The sequence below is a fragment of the Ctenocephalides felis genome, unplaced genomic scaffold (assembly GCF_003426905.1).
Source record: "Ctenocephalides felis isolate EL2017-DRISC unplaced genomic scaffold, ASM342690v1 CF-g0.4_SCAFFOLD_01170, whole genome shotgun sequence".
In the NCBI taxonomy this organism is placed as follows: domain Eukaryota; kingdom Metazoa; phylum Arthropoda; class Insecta; order Siphonaptera; family Pulicidae; genus Ctenocephalides; species Ctenocephalides felis.
In genome coordinates this window covers 61770174-61783726 of record NW_020537324.1, presented here as the reverse complement: position 1 = coordinate 61783726, position 13553 = coordinate 61770174, and the positions used below count along the sequence as shown (strand labels likewise).

Below are 13553 nucleotides of genomic sequence, written 5' to 3'. Positions count from 1 at the left end.
ATAATATTTAATTTATATTAAAATTGAAAACATCTCAAGCTTTCAAGAGTGCATAAAGTGAATGATGGAATTAAAAATTCATTTCCCAAACCGACTCAAATAAGAATCTAAGAAAGGCATAGATGAAAAGTTGAATAATTTTGTTTTGAACTTTGAATAATTGAAACCAACATTTTCTCAATAAAACTCTCACTGAAAATCAATTCAGTATAAAGTATAAAGTATAATTCTTATAGTATACAATTTATATCATATTTATAATTGAAAATATCTCAAGCTTTCAAGAGTGCATAAAATGACTAAAATTGAAAATTTATTTTCCAAACAGATTCTTACAAGAATCTAAGAAAGACTATTGACAAACAGTCTTATAAGAATCCAAGAAAGACTATAGTCTTTCTCTTGGATTCTTATAAGATTCGGTTTGGGAAATGAGTTTTCAATTTTAATCATTTTAAGCACTCTTGAAAGCTTGAGATATTTTCAATATATTATAATATAAATTATGTCTATTAATATTATAATGTATATATACATTACATATGCATATATGCATATGTATATTAATGTATAGTATATAATTTTTATGTATATGTTATAATTATAAAGAATTCTTTATAGTTATGTATATCTGTAAACACCATCAAATAAACGTACAAGTATATAAATGTTTAAAAAATGTTTTAATAGTTCTAGAAGTGATCATTCCACATCCTCGAATGTAGAAAATATTCATAAATGAAAAATCAAGTAGATATGAGGTTCTTAGTTCAAAAAAATAAATTCTCATATATTGAATAAACTGTCTTCTGAGTTTTATATCTATCAATTTCTGAAACAGATAAAATAACAATATCATAATAAAATCGACTTATCTACCCATAATAATCAAAATGCTTGATACACAATAACATTTATTAATATCAAATTATCTCTAAGTGTATAAAACAGGGATAGGTAACATTTAATAAAAACAAATTCTTATAGTAAAAATTATATATAAATTCAACCATAAATTTAAGTAAAATCTTGTCAATCTATAGACAATGAGCGAAATGATCCTTGCATTCCCAATTGTTTAGCCGATTCATGCTTTTTAGTTTCTGGTGGTCTTTTGGACTCATCCACGTGCCAAATGGAAGCATCCAGGAAATAGTCCCTGTAAATAAATAATAATAATAAATAATAATAATTATTATTAGATTGTTAGATTAGATTATTAGATTGTTAACAATCTACAAATTCTGAAAATCATGTAAATTGACCGTTGTTCTAGGTGTTATAAATTAAAAATGTTTTGTGCCAAAGTGTCTTCCAATTGAAATTTAATTACCAGAGCAGAAGTTGTAGACGTCTTTTGTCTATTAACGCAAAGTTTTTTTAACAATGATATCAAAAATAAATTTGGTAAACAACTTGGGTCTGATTGCACAATTTACTGTGATCAAATGTATAACTTTTAAACTGACCTTTGATTTTTTAAACTGAAAATTGTAATTGAATTTATAAATATTTAAATTAAAGATATAATATTTTTTATCAGCAATTTTTTTAACAGCAATCAGACCTCAATAGATGTATCCAGTGGCGTCGGAACCGTGTGGGCTGTATGGGCTTGAGCCCACCCATGATTTTTGATGGGGGGGCTCAGCCCACCCATGAATCTCAAAAAATTATATGGGCTAATATGTCTAAAAAAAACGAAAGCACTGCCTTTCTATCAAAAAAAATTGCTTCCATGAAAAATTTGCTTCCGACGCCACTGGATGTATCTGATCTTGTCATAAAATTCTTCTTAACATCATTTATTATAAGGCAACCCAATGGTTGGTCTATTTCTATATGGTATATTTTTTATTATTAGAATTTATCTATGAGTTTCATGGTAATATCAATTGCATACCAATTCCAATTTTGTATTAATTTATAAATGAATTACCTATGAGCTTCTACACGTTTTATCCATTCTCTTTTAATTTCTGCAATAGAGGGTTGTTCTCCACCATATTCTTTTGGTAACAATTTTTTTGGAACAAATTTTTTCTAATGTGTCGGAATCAGGAAGATGAAAGTGTAACTAAAATTGTAACACATATTTATATAAGATTATGATCGTTTATAACTATTTATTATATATTTCATGGTTATTGCTATGTTTAATAAAACTCTCAAATACAAATGGTAAATTGCAAAAAATTATTCTTGTGATTATGTTGTACAAATAATATTATATGTACACACCGAAGTCGAAATTCACCAGTATTCATCAGTAGTTTTTTTGAAAATAAGAATAAAGAAATTGGATTAAATTTTTATTAATTATGAGTTATGTTAATTACGTACCATTGCCAAAACTTGGCTTTTCATTAACGGTTTAATCAAAGTCATTAATTTGTCTAAAAATGACGAACAATTTATTACATGAATCTGCTTTAATCTAACTGGATGCGCCTCCTGCAAAAGTTAAAGAATTAAAGCAATTGTAATATTAGGAATATTTCAAACAAGTAAAATTAAAACTAAAAACTAATATTTCAAATTCTCGTTTCACCCAAATAAACAATTGCTTATCTATAACAAAAGCATAAAAAATATCATACATAGAGATAATATCCATAAAAAGGTACATAATGGAGATTCAAATAAAATCTTGATAATCTAAATTCATCATCAATCAATTATTTCTACATAATTCTTAATTTGCAACTAATATGAATTGAAAAATTGTTGATTATACTATATTAAATTAATTTCTACAACACCAGTATATTTCAAATAATAATACTAAAAGTTGTTACGTGGTCAAATAGATGTAAAGCTTCTAAATTATTTTCTAACAAAGTTTGTATTTAGCACAAATAAATAGTAAATTATGTTGGTGTAGGATAAGGCTTTGTTTAACACAAAGATCGTGTGAAAGATTTATTTTAAAGTTTTCCATATTAAATATTCAATTATTACCTGCGTGTAAAGCATGTATTTTTTTAAGGTGGGCAGAACCATTCTCGTCAGATGCTTGTAACTTACACCAGCCATGTCAAATATTGGAACTTCACCTTCGTGAAACGTCTGATCAGACACCAATCTGACATCAGAAACCATCAGGAATGTTTTGACACAGGCGTTGAACATGAATTGATCAGGATCTGTATCGGCCAGGCGGTATATGAATACTTTGTAGTTTTCTTCGGTCGGTTCTGGTAATGGTATCATGTCACTAAGGAAGAGAATGATAATATTAATTTTTTTTTTGAAAAATATAGATTTTGCATAATTGATTTATTCAATTATATAATAGACTAAAAGCCAGTGGGCGGATGACAGAATGTATTTGACGACACCTGAGATTTTGTGCATCGATTTCTCTATACCTATCCCCTATCCTACATGAGATGGGGACTGACTAAGCCCAAAGTGGCGGACACAACTGCGCAGGTGGTAAAGGAACCGTTTTTTCGCCCATTTGCTAACCATTTGACGACGACTGCGCTTCGAAAAATTGAAAATATAATATTCTCAGGTGTCTTCAAATACATGCTGTCATCTGCCCACAGGCTCTTTGTCTATAAGTGTGTGTGTGTGTGTATTTGCATGTGGATCCAATGTCAACTTTTACTTTAGCAAGTTAGAGAAATTGTTAATTAATTTCCACTAACTAATACAGCCACTTCCAATTGCATTTTATTATTATTTACAGAAATACAATTAACTGAGTTAAAAATTTTACATCCCGGTTTAGTTAAATGTGAAATGTTTAAATTTCAATTTTTGCTAACGAACGACACGAATGCTTTCGAAAAGAGCTTGAAATAATATTTATTATTATGATTGCTTATGAATAAATAAATAAATAAATGCTTATGGAGAACTGACGAGACTAATATGGATTTACCATTAAAACCGCGTAGACGTATATGCAAATCTTTAAAAAGCGATTGCTAATCTTGATTTGTTGAAGAAGCAGATTTAATAACTTTAAAATTAATAATCAAAATATTCATCTTATTCGCGATACTATTAATCTACATATTTATCGTTTACCAGAAGCATCTACTTCATCATCAAACTCATATTTTTCACTAACGATAGATAGAATGTTTAACTTCTTGCAGGAGAAATTAATGATCTTGCCAGAAAATCCGATTAATTAATTTTATGCTTTATTAATGTTTCAAGCCTTTCTGAATCGTCTGACATCAAAATTAGAAAAAAAAGTATTTGTTTGTTAGCCAAAATTGACCTTTCTTAAACTTTTTCTAAAAACAGGTGGATTGATTAAAAAAATCTAAATCGATTAGGACTCGCGTTGGCAAAATGCCACTTACACCTAGTTAATTAATTTTTTAATCAAGTTTATACTAACGTGGCTCGGAAGACCTGCTGAATTTCTGGTGCCAGCGGATCCCTATTAGAGAATATTTCTGGTGCATTTGCCCTTATTGTGTAACATAAATCTAAGGTCTTCTTAGTACGTTCCAAGCTGAAGTGACAACTGTGCAGGAAGCGACGAATCATCTGATCATCTGTAATAAAAAAAAATAATAATTATATCTGCACTAGATAAAATTTATTTATGAATTTAAAGTATCTAAGCAATAATGTTGCTAGAGAGCCTTTTGTCTAAAGAAAGAAGGAAGATTTAATAATTTTCAAATTATTAATCAAAATATGTTCATCTTATTCGCAATACTATTGATCTATATGCCGTTTGCCAGAAGCAACTAGTTTATTAACGATAGATGATTTTTTTGATTACTTTATTTATTGTTCGTATGTTTACTTTAAAATTGTTTTACTATGTACACTATAAAATTACTATACTTTAGTTAATTAATTATAAATAAGCTTGAAAAAGCCCTTTTGACTATTTTCGTTTGATTAATAGTAAAGTAAATCATTAAAAAGTTCAATGCTTGATTCATCTAAAGCAGTAATTCCCAATGTAGTTTATATAACTACTTTGAAAGAGTCTACAGGAGCAAAAAAAATTTGGTATACACAAAATAGTCCAAGGTAGTGAATCACAACATACCATTTTATTACTTATACTATTAAGATGACCCTATTTTTTCAAGTCAAAACCGGGGCGATAATTTTTAGTTATGCTGATCAGGGACGGGAAAGGGGGTTGTATGCTAAAAAATTTATTATGATTTTAAAATACAAATAATATTTAAGTATGCAAGAAAACTCCGTATTTTATAAATGAGTAATTAGATAAACTAAATAAAATAAAATTAGAATAATAGAAAATTCGAGACAAAAGATATAAATCCAAAGCAAATATTACCCGGGACAAATGTAATCTGGGGTACAAGGTTCAGATCCGGGACTGTCCCGGTCAAACAGGGGCCTATGGTCACCTTAATACTTTATATAATAAAAATGCATATATAATATTTATAAATGGACCAAAAAAATTGAAAAAGGATATTTCTATAAACATTTATAAAAAAATCGATTTCAGTTAAATAGATCCATGGCATGCCCAAAAAGTTCCACACTACACAAAAAACTTTGGGAATATATAATCCAAATTCTAAAGTACTGAAGGAACTATGATGAAGTTTTGGTGCAGGTCTTTGCAATTTTATGCTTGGTGTTCATATATAAACTTTACTAAATACCAAAGTTAACTAATTTATTTAAAAAACTTGACAAAATTCTCATTTTATTTCAGATGGAACAACTTATTTTGATATTTTATCTTGGTATAGGTATATTGAAAAGCTGTATATTATAATTTTTATGAATTATTTTTTACGTTAATGAATATAGTTACTTATCAATTCCATGAATATACATTTTAAGGTAAAAGAGTAGAACAATGCCATCATTTTCAATTCATGGTGACAAAAACTGTATAACATTTATATCTATTCTAAAAAAAAATTTGAATTTGAAAAACTTTTTGAAGAACTTTTTATCAGAATAAAGTTGATATTAGTATAGGAGAAAACTACTAGAACACAGATAGACATAATAATTTAGTAAAAATTCTTTTAAATTTATATTCCAAAATTAAGATTCTATTCTGATCAACTTAATATTAGTAGGTAAACTAGTGGTGTATGGCCTCGTGCCTTAAGGCAAATTGCTGGAACTTCCCGTACCGTAATGAAATTACGTTTACGTTCAAGGAATATTAAATGTTTTCAAATGGATTATTATAAATACTGTAACATTGTTACGAATAATTGTTTTGTCAACACAAGCAGGAAGTGTTTTGAATCAGTCAAATCGGATGCTTAGTTCTCTCAAAAACCATTTTTCGTACATTTAGCTCTGTATCTTCGAAATTGCTTGACCTGTTTTTGCCAAAAACTAATAATCACTTCTCCCAATCATTACAAATTGTATGTTTTTTGGATCATTCAAATCGGATACTCCGTTCCCTCAAAAACTTGAATTGTATTTTCTGCGCTCTTTGCTCCGTATCTTCGTAACGGCTGAACCTGCCTTTGCCAAAAACTAATCAGCGCATATCCCTATCAATAGGAATCGAATGTTTTTTGAATCATTCAAATCGGGTGATCTGTGCGCCCGAAAATGTAAAAAATGCGGACACACATTCTTTTTTCTGAAGTGAGGCCAAAATGTTCAGAAACTTCTAAAACGTGAAGATATGCAAAAAATTTCAATAGCAATCAGAACATTAGTTATATCCTATATGACTTATTTTGTCATTAATGAAATATAATTTTAGATAATAGTTACTCCAGCAGGTATGTACTATTGGATGCAATTTTACTGGATCAAGTTACTTGACCATAATTTTTTCTAGTTTTGTTGAACAGAGTTAATCATACATTATTTCACAATGCAATTTAAAAAGTAAAAGCAAATATTATTATTATAGTCTTATATCTTAGAATGTCATTTTTCTTTGCATACATATATACAGATGCATATATTCTTCATCTATCTCTCAAAACCAGGAAACAAATCTTAGCCCCGGAAATTATTTATAAGTGATTGTTAACTAATAGACTCGCAGTATACAAAAGCAATTAACACCGTAGTGATGCTTATTTATATTTTCTCATATATTTTTTCTAATTAGCACTGATTTACATTTCAGCATACAATGCTTATATCATAAAAATATAAGAATTGTATTATCAAAACATTTTTATCTGCACGAATGATAAGTATCACTTACGTAAATAAGCAGATTAATCATTAAAAAACCATGGACATGTCTTGAAATGATCTCAGAGATAAACTTTGTAATATGGTCAGAAGAAAGTGAAAAATTATTATTATTACACGTTAATTTGAATTATGATGATGAATATTACAATAAATGAAGACTGTTAAATTAAATTTTAAATTTTAGAAGATATGCATGAAAACTTTCACTCCTGCGGTTTCCTGAATTTTACTGACTATTCGTTTGTAGATTTCTAACTGCATATAGCTGAGAAATATAGACTTTAATTTTTGTATTTACCTTACAGAACATGTGAAATATATATACACCTAAGTCTGTTTTTACACGGAGATTGGTTCCAGAAGAAGTCGTGTAAAAAAAAAACGTGTAAAAAAAGACATGGATCTTATACAAAAATGGGTGATTTGTTCCTAATCTCTAAAACCTATTAAAATTAGTGAAAAACAAGAATTTTTAAGAACAAGAATTAAATTAGTGCCATTCACATTTGCTTTGACCAGTAAAAATTATTTGTACGCGCTAAAGGGGAATTGACTTAAATCCTTAAGCTAGTGTTCGCAAACTATCGATACTATCGATGGTTTCAGACTTTTTTCTTTCATAAATACTTTTTTGTGATATGAACATACTTCGCAAAAATTAAATTTGACAAAGAAAACTTAAGTAAATAAAATTTCAAATCGTGCTAAATGGAATAAAGTCGTGTAAAAAAATTAAAAATATTCAATTTTCAAACCGTGTTATATCAAAACCGTGTACAAAAAGACCGTGTAAAAACAGACTTAGGTGTACATTATATATATATATATATATATATATATATATATATATATATATATATAATTCTTCTGAAATGGTGTATGAAAAGATAATCCTCCTAAACGATTATTCGGATTTTGATAAATCTTTCTGAAGTTTATTAAGGAAATTTTTAAGGATTTTTTGAATTATAGAAATATAGATAGATTGTAGAAAGAAATGGAAAAAAATACAAAAAATCGCTTATCATTGTTTGACATTGAAAATATTTGAGGCATTGTTTGGCATTGACAACAAATGAAGACTGTCATCTGTCAAACATTTCAATTCACTTATAGGCTAAGACAATATTAAAATATAATATATTCATAATTCATTCATTCATTTAAAAAAATTGGAACTTTTGAATTGAAGACATTGGTACAAGATAACGTCTGTCGGGTCATCTAGTATATATATATATATATATATATATATATATATATATATATATATGCAAAATCAAGAAAAAAACTAATTGACAATGGTAATAGTGGGTTATTTTAATTGCATAACGTTTGACGTCTGAAATTTTATGTGCTGCTATTATCCAACAATAATTGATTAATTCATTGGAATTATTAGAAAACTCTTATATTATTTCTTGGGATTCATGAATACTAGCGTCAAAAGCAGCAAAAAAACTATTTCTTGTTATTTTAAAGATGCAACGGGCATCCATATATATTATTTAACTTGTCAAAACTCTTTTTATTTAAGGATCATGACAACATTAACATCAAGGTCTTTGACCAATTAACACCTGAGATACTGGTTTGTTAAACACACTATGCCAAACTACATCCTGATCTGCCCATACCGACAATGAAACACACTTTCAATAAAAATTATGTCTGTGATTTTCTTAAAGAGAATTATAACATTTTTTTACTAATAATTTGAACATAGTATGATATACAATGTTTTTAATTATCCAGGCTATGTTATAAATTATACATTTAGAGTAAAATAACCCAAGGTAGGACTAGTAAGTCCAAGATAGTAATACTTATATTGTATCATATTCTCTTCTTTTCGCATTTTATTTAGGAGTAAAACAATTATACAAAGACTGCTGCATTGAAAGGTATACAAATGAAATGAAGCATATAACAAGCTCTGGAGCTCAATTTGAGTCTATTTAGAAAAGAATTATATTTAAAACTTTGGTACAGTAAATACGATATCTGGTTCGTAGCACGACAATTTGACCAGATTTTGCTTTCGTTCTTGAGTTCAAGCATCAGCCGCGTAATATAACTTGTTTTTATTATATACATATAAATAAACGAGAAATAGACAATATTTATTATCCATATCAATTAAATAGACAATAAAATATCGTCAAACAGCACATATATTTCTGGTGTTTTATTACTGGAAGCAAAATTTATTCAAAAAAATACGATTAGTCTACAAATTACATAAACTAGGCGCTAGTGGTATTTTGTTATAAGACAAGTTCAATGAACTTTCCCATATGTGCAAATAATCGACTTATTAGCATACTCACATATTGAGTAATATGTTTGAGTGATTTATAAGTAAACCCAGTCGCTGCAGAGCTCTATAATTTTAGAGACTTTAGCAGATTATTCAATTCTATTTAAATTTATGAAACATCCTAGTTATTTCCAACAAATAGTTTCAATGTTAGAAATTTTTTAACGTAAAACTTACACACGCTTAATACATACACTGTATATCTCTTGAAAGCGCGGCGTATTATTCCCTTTAACTTTAATGAAATTTTCTAATTAAACAATTTTTTGTAAGTCTAGAATATTTTGGATGTTTGATAAGACCATAAAAACCTCTATCGCCTTGCAAAGTTTTATTAGCATCATCGAACAAGAGTTCAACAATTAATTACGAAGAAACGTACCGGCCTATCTTTACTAAAAACGAATAAGAAAGATCATGCTGATGATATCTTTCAAACGGTTTTCAAACGTTCAAAATATAATCAAGATTTTTGTCGAAAAAGTGGACGAGAAATTTTTCATACATCTTCTAATTGCAAAGAAACGACTCAAGCAATCATCGTCCAAAACTATTCAATGCGTCCTTATCAAGTCTCATAAAATAGCTATTAAATTTTTGAAAATGATAAGCAGCCTTCAAGAAAACATTGACGGTAAGTAAAATTTTGACTCACATACACACACGTATATACTTTTTCGCATTTTGATGTCAAATGATTCAGTAAAAAGTGCTAATTATGTTAAATACCTAGGTATGCATCTAGACCGTAGACTAACATGGAAACATCACATCACAACAAAAATCATAACTATCAATTTCAGAGTGAGGAAACTTTAAATATGCCTTATGGCTTATCGGACATAATTCAAAATTAGCACTCGAAAACAAAATCTTAATTTATAAAATAATAATAATTCATATCTGGTCATACGTAGCCCTAGAAAATCTAATGTGGCATTGGTACAAAAGACCCAATATAAACTATATTTAGAATGATGACATGTGCACCCTGGTTCGTGACCAACAAAACCCTATATAAATCTGAGGATGATTAATAATCATCCTCAAAAATTAGAAAATCTCCCTTATTCACACGTCACTCCGCTGCTCCATATACCAGAATAGAAAAGACTAAAAATTATGACCAAATAACTTGATCTAGTAAAATTGCATCAACTAGTCTATAAACCGAGCTGCAAAACATGATGAATAGAATCGTTGAAGTGGGTAGAAGATACGGTATAAACAAGTCGAAAGTGATTAGAATCACAAGAAGAGATGAACCCCTGAAGATAACGGTAGAAAATCGAAAATTGGAAGACCTTGATCATTCTAAATATTTAGGAAGCATACTGACCAGAGACGAATACTGTACGAGAAAGATCAGGACAAGGATCGCAAGCGCCCAGGTGGCGTTCACTAAGAAGAGATCGCTACTGAGGAGCAAACGGAGTCTAGACTTGCGGAAGAGGCTAATAAAGTGCTACGTATGGAGTATAGCTCTGTACGGATCGGAGGCATAGACTCTAAGAAAGGTCGATAAGAACTACTTGGAAAGTTTTGAAATGTAGTGCTGGAGGCGGATAAAGGAGATAAAGTGGACAGATAAAACAACAAATGAAGAAGCCCTGAGAAGAGTGGGCAAGGAAAGGACTCTACTGAGCACGATCCTGATAAGGCAGGAAAACTGGATCGGGCCCCTTCTGCTAAAAGAGCGCCTCCTGCACGAAGTCGTCAATGGGAGATAGACAAGGGGCAAGGAAATCACTTATTGTGGTAGCTCTCGCATCATGGATCTGCCTTCGGTTAGACATTGTAGTCTTATTATTATTAAGGGGTGTATTATTATTAAGGGGGTATTTTAGTGTAGAAATTCAAAAAAATCAATTTTTTTATTTCATATTTTCAAAGTTTAACTATCTAAGAATATGGTTATAAGAAGGTTTTTGAAAATTTGAATTATTTTCGGAAATATAGGCATTTTACTGACTCGGTCTCTGAACTGGTTTGGCAAGGTTTAATCGGACAAAAGGCATTAGGAAGTCATTAGACCAATTTAAGACAGTTTATCGTCAGATAAATTATGAATTCGATGTATAGGTTCAGAAACTCAGAACAATGATGAATCTCTAAACTCGTTGATTTGGATTTTCGCGCCGAAACATATTCATTCCCGATGTCGGGTACTTGAAAAGCAACATTTATTGCTGTTTGCATATTCAATGAAGGTTTCTTTCCGATTTTAAAATGATGACCTTTATGGTAATGCAAATTGAGCCAGAAACTCATTCATTTGCTGTAAGACGAGACAACGCCCGGATTGAACGATCTGAAATACGTACATCCAACACTTCAAAGGTGGATAGAATTGCTCGATTGGAAGAGAGAAATGCAGAAAATAGTTTTTCTGAAGTCGAAGAAGGTCCGATGCATGAAGCAGAAATGGCAGATTAAATAAAAGAAGTATAACATATTATTTTATGACATTGGCAGCAAATAACTTCACGCAAAACTTTAAATGCGTTTTTCTCAGAACAGACCTTTTCAGTACTGTTGACACGATTTCTCGAGTTCTACTCGACCGATTCACTTGAAATGTTCAGAGAGTCTTGTTTATGGACCTATCTGTAGTCTGAACTATATTTGAACTATCCCCAAATTCAAATTTTTACTATTATTAAAAAAATCGAGAAACTCAAAAATCAGTAAAAAGACACTTTTTTTCAAAAAGTCGCCAATTTGTAGAAAAATTTTTTTTTACTCATCGCCAGTTCGACGATTGCGACATCATTGTAGATTAATAATATTTTTATTTCTTTTATTTCGGATGGCTAAGAGGGCTGAAATCATGTCAAGACTGAGGTGCCAATTTTTTGAGACCATCCACTTCATCAGCTGCCAGTTTTTACAATTTTCAACTTTTTTATTTTTTAATTTTTGTTTTGTATTTTAATAGTATTAATAAACAAGTGGTAAAAAATGGATAGTAAAAACATTCATTGCTTTCTTTTACGACACTTTAATAATGACCTAAAATTCATCGCTCTACACTAGAATAACCCCTTAATATAAATAAACCCACTGAGGTAACTACTATAAATATATAATTATATTTTATTTTACTAGTTTTTTGATGATTATTAAAAAAAGATGAAAAAAAATTCAGAATGACATGAAACATATTCGGATTTTCTAGCAAAAGCATACACTTTTTCGGAAGTTAAAATTTGATAACGCTATATAGACTACGAAATCTTATATAACAATAATTATACTTGGTTGATGTATCAACAATATTCCTATTATAGTTAGAAATGTTTTACTAATGTAAAACTGGAAAGCGTTAAAATTACTCATTTTCAGCGTCTAGACCAAAAGTTCAAATGGTCTCCAAAAAAACTGTTCGTTGTATAACTCTAACGCATGGGAACTCTGCAAAGCACCAAGCCTTATCTTAACTTATATATGCCTAGCTATTAAAATGATGTTAGTGAAACCAAATGCACAAAAAACTAACGTTTAACTTTTACTTTTCATGCGTCATGATTTATCATATATACATATATATATATATATATATATATATATAATTATTTTTTTCGTCGCGTGTCTTACCGATGTTCTGAGGTAGATGAGCCTGTTTGCTGAGCCAGGTCCTCATTGCTTGCAAGCCGGTCTCATCTTGCAAGTCCGGGCCTTCCTGTTTATCTGACGGCATCTTTATTGTCTCAACTTTTTGCTCTTAGGAAAAACTTGCTTTCTCTTCAACTGAAACAAAACCGGTGCTATATTATTATATATTCATTACGGAGTAAATAAACTACGGCTAGTTCTTACTAGATTTGCGACATGATCTTGTTTTGATCTCACTTAATCATAGAGTAGAAAACTTTGGAAAATAGGTAGAGAATCGTGTGTGGTTTATGAAGGTAATTGAAATTTGGTAGTAAATATCAACATTTTTTAATTGTATTAAATTAGTATTTGCATTATGATAATATTTACGCTAATTTAATTATTAGCATGTGACATTAAGAAGACATTTTTACGTCACTTGTGACGAAGATGTGGATATTTTTTATCCACCAACTAAAAT

At 29.5% G+C, this 13553-nt stretch overlaps 1 pseudogene; it reads right to left on the bottom strand.

Moving 5' to 3' along the window:
- Positions 1-1032: 1032 nt before the first annotated feature.
- LOC113368141 lies at positions 1033-13190 on the bottom strand (annotated as a pseudogene).
- Between the last annotated feature and the right edge of the window lie 363 nt (positions 13191-13553).